Source organism: Cupressus sempervirens, chromosome 8 (assembly GCF_028749045.1).
Source record: "Cupressus sempervirens isolate cs-2001-9-10 chromosome 8, ASM2874904v1, whole genome shotgun sequence".
NCBI classification, from domain to species: domain Eukaryota; kingdom Viridiplantae; phylum Streptophyta; class Pinopsida; order Cupressales; family Cupressaceae; genus Cupressus; species Cupressus sempervirens.
Window position 1 is genome coordinate 259,440,455 of NC_143125.1, and position 7,006 is coordinate 259,447,460.

General features: G+C 32.7%; 1 pseudogene; it reads right to left on the reverse strand.

The window, feature by feature from the left end:
• LOC149542451 (pentatricopeptide repeat-containing protein At5g09450, mitochondrial-like) overlaps positions 1–4,736 on the reverse strand; it is a 101,486-nt pseudogene extending 96,750 nt beyond the window's left edge.
• Between the last annotated feature and the right edge of the window lie 2,270 nt (positions 4,737–7,006).

Consider the following 7,006-nt stretch of genomic DNA (forward strand, 5'->3'; position numbering starts at 1 on the left):
TGTACTAAACCAAGATCATACAGTGCACACAATTCAATTACACCCCTAAAATCAAGTTTAGATATCTCATTAGATTTAGGGTTAAGCCATAGATATTTTTTAAGATCGTGTTATTTATAAATAAATCATCAAATTTTACCTAAACTCTTGGGTGGTGGCAAAAAACTTTAGCATGAGATCAATAGCATTTCTTCATCATAGGTTCTACTGTTGAATTATCCTCACTCTCATATTTAATTTTTTAATATTTTTGTTATTATTTACCAACTCTTATTAGTGTCGGTTACATAATTTCTTGTAGATTATGTCTATTCAATTAGCTTAGATTTGTGTAAAATAGATTTTATCACCTTAAAATAGGATGAAAATAATTTTATTTGTAACATCTTTTCTCATATATTTGATTGAATTGTCGAGTAAAATTATGCGAATAACACATGCATTCTCATTTCCCTTATGATCTATTTCCACTTTGATTAGAGCATTCATTTTGTTATAATAAGTCTATAACTGACATATTTTTATTAGGAATCAATGTTCATGCAGATTTTATATAACTGTCTGATAAATAAAAGTTGTTAATAAACAACTTAATACTTATTGTTAGTATGTTTTGTTAGAAAAATATTATTTTTTAAGAGATTCTATTAAATTTTCTTCAAATTTTCTAAATGAATATATTCAAATTTAGAATTAATTTGTTGGTTATGACTTGTTTCACGTTTGTAGATTTGATGTTGTTGACTTATTTTGAGTTTTATCTCTAGTTTATGAATAAACAAGCTAAGCATAAAAAATAGTAGAAGTGCAGTAAGAGAATTGATACATGAAAGAATTGATATACAAAAAATAAATCATTTGTAATTAAATAATAGACCTTTTATTTACAGAAACTCAATTTGAAACGAATAAAAATTATTGCAATCACCCATATTAAGAGTAGCACTACTAAGAATCAAAAATATAAATTTGGCACATTCTACACATGTCTAGGTGACATCTTAAGTATGAAACTTTATAACAAATATTATCATGCTCAAATTATGCCATTGATCCCACCATGTATTCTTAGCCTTCTACATAGAGTACTAAGGACTTGTGCCAATTATCAATCACTTTGTGTCTAAGCTAATAGCTCATACAAAGCAAGAAAATGATACATCAATTACTTGTCTCTCTGAGATAATCTTTTTAGGATAATATTAAGTCGAAATTAGTCTTTAGATATGAGTAATAAAATAAAATATATAATTATGGAGGTTTTAGTCACATGTTTAGGGTTCTTCCTTAATTGTCTCTTGATATTTTTACAATCATCTTTCCATGATGGAGACATTTACCTATAATAACTCCCCAGTAATTGAAATGGAACAAGAGAAAAACACTTCACCTTTAGAACAAAAGTATGTGTTATGTAATGCTCCTCTTAAGAGCCCAAAGAAATTAACCTATTTAAAGTCACTAAGTTGAATAAACATTTTTTTAATTAAAAAATTATACAACATTATTAGAAGAGTGTGGAAGTAATACAATGATGACATGGTACATAAACACAATTATGTTACCAAATAGGTTACCTTTCTCTAAGGCTCCAAAATGAAGAATCACATGTATTAAGTTTTAATTATTTAAGTTATTTATAAGAACATTGTTACACAACCATAAAGATTATTAATACATCAACTTACTGCATGAACCATTATTACAATATAATTGCATCATCAAATTGTTTCCTTAGGAGCTCAATACATGACATTCACTGCACAAGTCACATGGTATGTCATAATTATCCAAGTACACAAATAAAAGAAAAAATACATAAAAATACTTAATAATACAATATAAATGAATTAAAAATGCCATGATAATAAGGAACATGTCTCCAAGTATGCAAAACATGAATAAGAAGTGCATTAAAGAATCTTTTAGCATTCGTACAAATCTGTCGTAAAACTTACGTGGTAAGAAAATTTGCTACCACTTGACCATGTGGAACCTAAGTGGTACATTCCCACTATGTTAAGGAGATAACATCATGTCCCACTCAAATATCAACCCAGAAAATACATCAAGGTAACTAAGTATGGGAATCCCGCTAACTTTCTACGTGGTGGTTACTATAACCCAAAGATAAAGAAAAGATAAAAATTATCATAAATACCAAATAACCAATTCCAACACCAAATACCAAGACCAAAAACCAAAAGAAAACTTCTGAAACAAACAACAACACCAAATAAAGACCAACCATAGAAACCAACCAATAAATGGAAGTTGCAGAGTAAATAATGACCACTACGTAAATCATAACCGACAATGAAAAAATAATAGGCAACAGAGGCAAATTCAATATCTATGAAGGAGACTTAGGTTATATATATGAAGGAATTTTATCATATAACTACTTATCCTAGAATGGTCTCTCTAGACCCCAAACCCTCACGTGTTGAGTTTTCATGTAATGGTCACTTTGGACCTCAGACCCTCAACATGGTCTACATGGAACTGGACTACCCTCTCTTGAAGATGAGGAAAACCTAGTCATACCTATTGCTAGGTATCATCACATTCTCATATTTAACCTATACAAGACCTCAAATCATGGACAAGACAATATCAAGAATTTTATTTTTAATGTATTTCTAAATATTTTGATTATTATGGTATCCCTTATTACAAAGACTTATGATAGTTTACCCTAGAACTAGCCACTTTGGGCCTCGAACTCCTATTGTAAGGCACTCCCCCTCTATACACCTAGACAACCTTCACTAGGTTCATGAATCAATGAAATTACATAAAATTTGTTAGAAAGGTCAAGGTTCCTATTGCACCAAAAGATCAACCTATTAATGCTTAGTACTACCAATAGTCTTATAGAACCACAGGAGATGATTAAGCCATGTCGCAAGCCCTGTGAGGGATGCTAACCCACTGCCAACAATCCCTCCTAGTGTCACTCATCGTGGCTTGCAGGATTTGAACTTATGACCAAGCTCTGAAACCAATTGTTAGAAAGGTCAATGTTGTCATTACACCAAAAGATCGACCTATCAATGCTCGATACGACCACTACACTTACAGAACCACATGAGGTAGTTAAGTCATGTCAAAAACCCTATGAGGGATGCTGGCCTATTGCCAACAAAAGCCTCATAAAACTCAATAATTAATTTCATTTCCATAACATCCGTATACACAAGTTCTTGAACCAAAGCATTCTAGAAAGGATTTCCACAAAATTACATAACTTGAGCTTGACAATTTAGGTTGGGATTAATGATTGAATTACATGATGCAACACAACTCATGCATTCAAAATGATCAACTATTCTAAGATATACACATAGCATAAGCCTATAATAGGTCTGGTAAACATTGACTGATGTCTCAATAAACGTCATAAATCCCATAAATATGAACATAACATCAATCAATTACATATTCTCAAGCATTTGGTTTACTTTCCTAATATATTTATTTAAACCTCAAATACCCTTCACGAGTAATGCAATAATCACACACATGTAACATAATTATATAAGTTAGATTGATCAAAACATAATCAAAATCATTTAATAAAGCCTACTTAGTTACAGACATATTTCTATAAAAAATTATGTATGCAATTTCCAACTATTGAATATTGATTTTATTTTTTCTAATAACTTAATATTCATTACAAGATTCCACTTTGTAACTAAATTAAAGAACTTAATTTATTTACTCAAATTAATATTTATTACATATTAAAACTACTACTTAAGAGTCATAAAATACATTTTAATTCCAAAACAACCATATGATTTTAATTTCACATTTTAAACAATCTCAACATTAATAAAAATAAATATTAAAATAATTAACTATTAATTTTTAAAATTAATATTCATCAAACTTATAATAAAAAATATATATAACATTGTCCAATACAAAGAAATGGTACAAATGTAATTCAATGCCTCCATCTCATGTTTTTTTGTGCACACATACATATATACCTAGCAACAATACTTTGTTGTCAATAAAATAGACCTCATGTGAGGTGACCAGATGTTGAGATCGGGAGTGAAATGAAGGTACAAAATTGCCAAGTTTTAAAATCAGGAATTTTGACGACCTTATTTTAGATTAAGGTAATTAAAAACAAGTTTTGAAGGGGCCCCGAAACTCTTAACAAAAAAGAAAAAGATAAACCATGAAGCACTACTAGGTTTTACAAGTACCTGAAACCTGCAATTTAAATAGTAGCAAAATCAAGTTATACAAGGACCTGAAGCCACATAAAAGGACCAAACAACAAACGCAGGTTTTACAAGGACCTAGAACCTAGTTTAAACAACAGACAAAAACCAGATAAATAACGAATATTAGTGACCAAATACCAGGACCACTAAAAAAAAACACAGACCAAAAACTAGAGACACTACTAGCTGCTATTGCAGCTCTTTTATCATTTTGACCACCTCTTTATTGATCTTCATATTTTCTTGAAAGGTATCAATAGCCAAACCTCTAGTAGCCTCAGCTGTCCTTTTCCTATAGCTCTGTCTGGTTCTTTTACTTAGTCCCCCTGGAGACACAATTTCTTCATTAGTGCGCTTCCCAAGACTTGCAGCAGTAGCACAAATACTAGAAGTAACATGTACCATCTTATTGCCACTTTCTTTGATCAGCAGCCAAAGTTTATGTTCATACTCTAGTTTCTCTGTTATATTACCCACTTGCACTTCCATCTGACTGATCTTTGCACAGTCAATTTCTTGGTTCTATTGCACCTTTTACATTTTCCTTTTTAGACTCATTAATTCATTATATATCCATGAGTCAACTTGCAGAGAGGTATTAGCCTTGAACTTGACAGTATGCAAAAAAGAAAGCATAGTATCCCTTTGAATAGACTCGTTCTTTTCCTTCCCCATTTCTTCTCTACCAGAAGACTTGTTCTGGTCTGTCCTTACCTCTTCCCTCACATTAACATCAGAAGGGTCCTCCTTTTCCTTGGCCATTTCTTCTTTTCCAACCCTCACTCCCTTGGAATGCTCACTCTGATTTTCCTCCTCACCATCATTACCTAACCCTGTATTTTTCTCACTACTCTCTTCCTCTTCATCCTTACCAGTTTCACCCTTGCTTCCTGGGTAGCCTTCCAAATTGGAGCTGAATTCTCCCACTTCCGCGTTCTCCTCCTCCACCAAGTTTTTCTCCTTCTCATTCTCTAAATTATCAGACTCAGTAATCTCTTCCACATTTTATTGAGGGGTATGCTGGGTTTCTTGCTTCAAACTCCTCCTTCTACCCTTTCAACATCATCACCCTTACTCTTCCTAGAGTAGGTTTTTCTAATAGAGCCCTTCTTTTTTTTAGGAGAAGAAGACACAATAGCCTTGCTTTTACAATAACCCTCAATAAGTAAAATTAACCCTTCATGCAAAATAGGACACGATTCTTTTTTCCTATGAGCTTACAAACTCTAGAGTAAAGGAAATCTCAAATAAAAAGGAAACAAGATCCTATCATTGTGTCTAAAGTGATTAAGGAATAAAAAATGAAATTTATGCACACACTTAGCTCTTCCATCTAAAATAAAATACTCACGAACACAGGAGAGCACATCCTGCTAGATGACCTTAATCTGACCCAGTTCATAAAAATCACCATTCTTCTCAAGGTTTTTCTCCTCTTCATCCATTTTGGGAAATTTCTTAAATGCAACATTTGAAATACTCATTTCTTTGTTGAACTTAATTCCTTCCTTAGGAAAACCCATCACGTCAGCTATGAACTCTTCGGTCAAATGCACAGTCACTCCATGCAGAGAAACCTTATCTTTAATCCAGTTTTTGAAGAATGCCTTGAGCAATAACATGAGGTTCAAACCCATTAAGACGCTCCAAATAAGTAGTGACATTACCCTTCTGTAGAATATGCCATACAGAAGCTTTGGCCTTCTGAGCCTTGCAATTTTTTGGCTCCTATTTTTGTGGTTCCCCATTCATTTCCAAAGACTTCAAATTACTGCAATAAACCAGAATCAAGTGGAGACGAGAATAGAAGAATTGATCAAAGACAATACATTCATTGATACAATTCAGGCACACATTAAAATAGATACGTGTGAAGCCAAGATTAAAATCACATAAATGTACTTCCTCATAAATGTACTTTCTCAGGGAGAGAATACTGATGTCCGTATCCCCACTCCCAAATATCATTGAATTGCTAATCTTGGCAAATATTTCCCACCGTCACATGAGTTATATCATAATTAATAAGGGCTTTCAATTCCACGTTTCTACTTAAGTCACCATTCCACGTCATCTTATATCCATTTGGATAACATGGTTAGCAATCCAATCTACCACTGCATTACCTTCACGAAAAGAGTGAGATGTAACCACTTTTTCAAATTTATTCATTAAAGTTTTAATTTCCATAACACTTGCTTCAATCGACCAAGTAATAGAATTTTTATCATTAAGCATATTAACAATGTTTAAAGAATCTCCTTCCATCTAGAGGTTTGGAGAACCAGTTTGAACCACTAACCCCATAGCATATAGAGCAGCAGTAGCCTCAACTTTTTGACTGTTAGAGATACCAATAGGTATTGCAATGGCATCAATTATATTGCCTATATGATCTCTCAAGACTCCTCCACAACCTGCTTTGCCTAGATTTCCCTTCGTAGCACCATCAAAGTTCCCTTTAAGCCATCCAATAGGGCGAGCCTTCCATCTAGTCATCAGTCTTGGGTCATCTTTTTAAAGATTAGATCCTTTGAAAAACATTGGATAGTCAATTTGAAAGTTTTGTTCACATCTTCTGTGAGACTTAAAGTTTTCCTTTATTGCCCTGACAATATTTTGTCCAAGCACCCACCCTAGCATTTCTTTATTTCTAAAAATTTGGTTATTTCTTTCTTTCCAGATACCCCACCAAAGATGAGGAAGAGTAATTTTCCATAGAAACTCAACATCAACATCCTTAGATGGACATCTCCAAC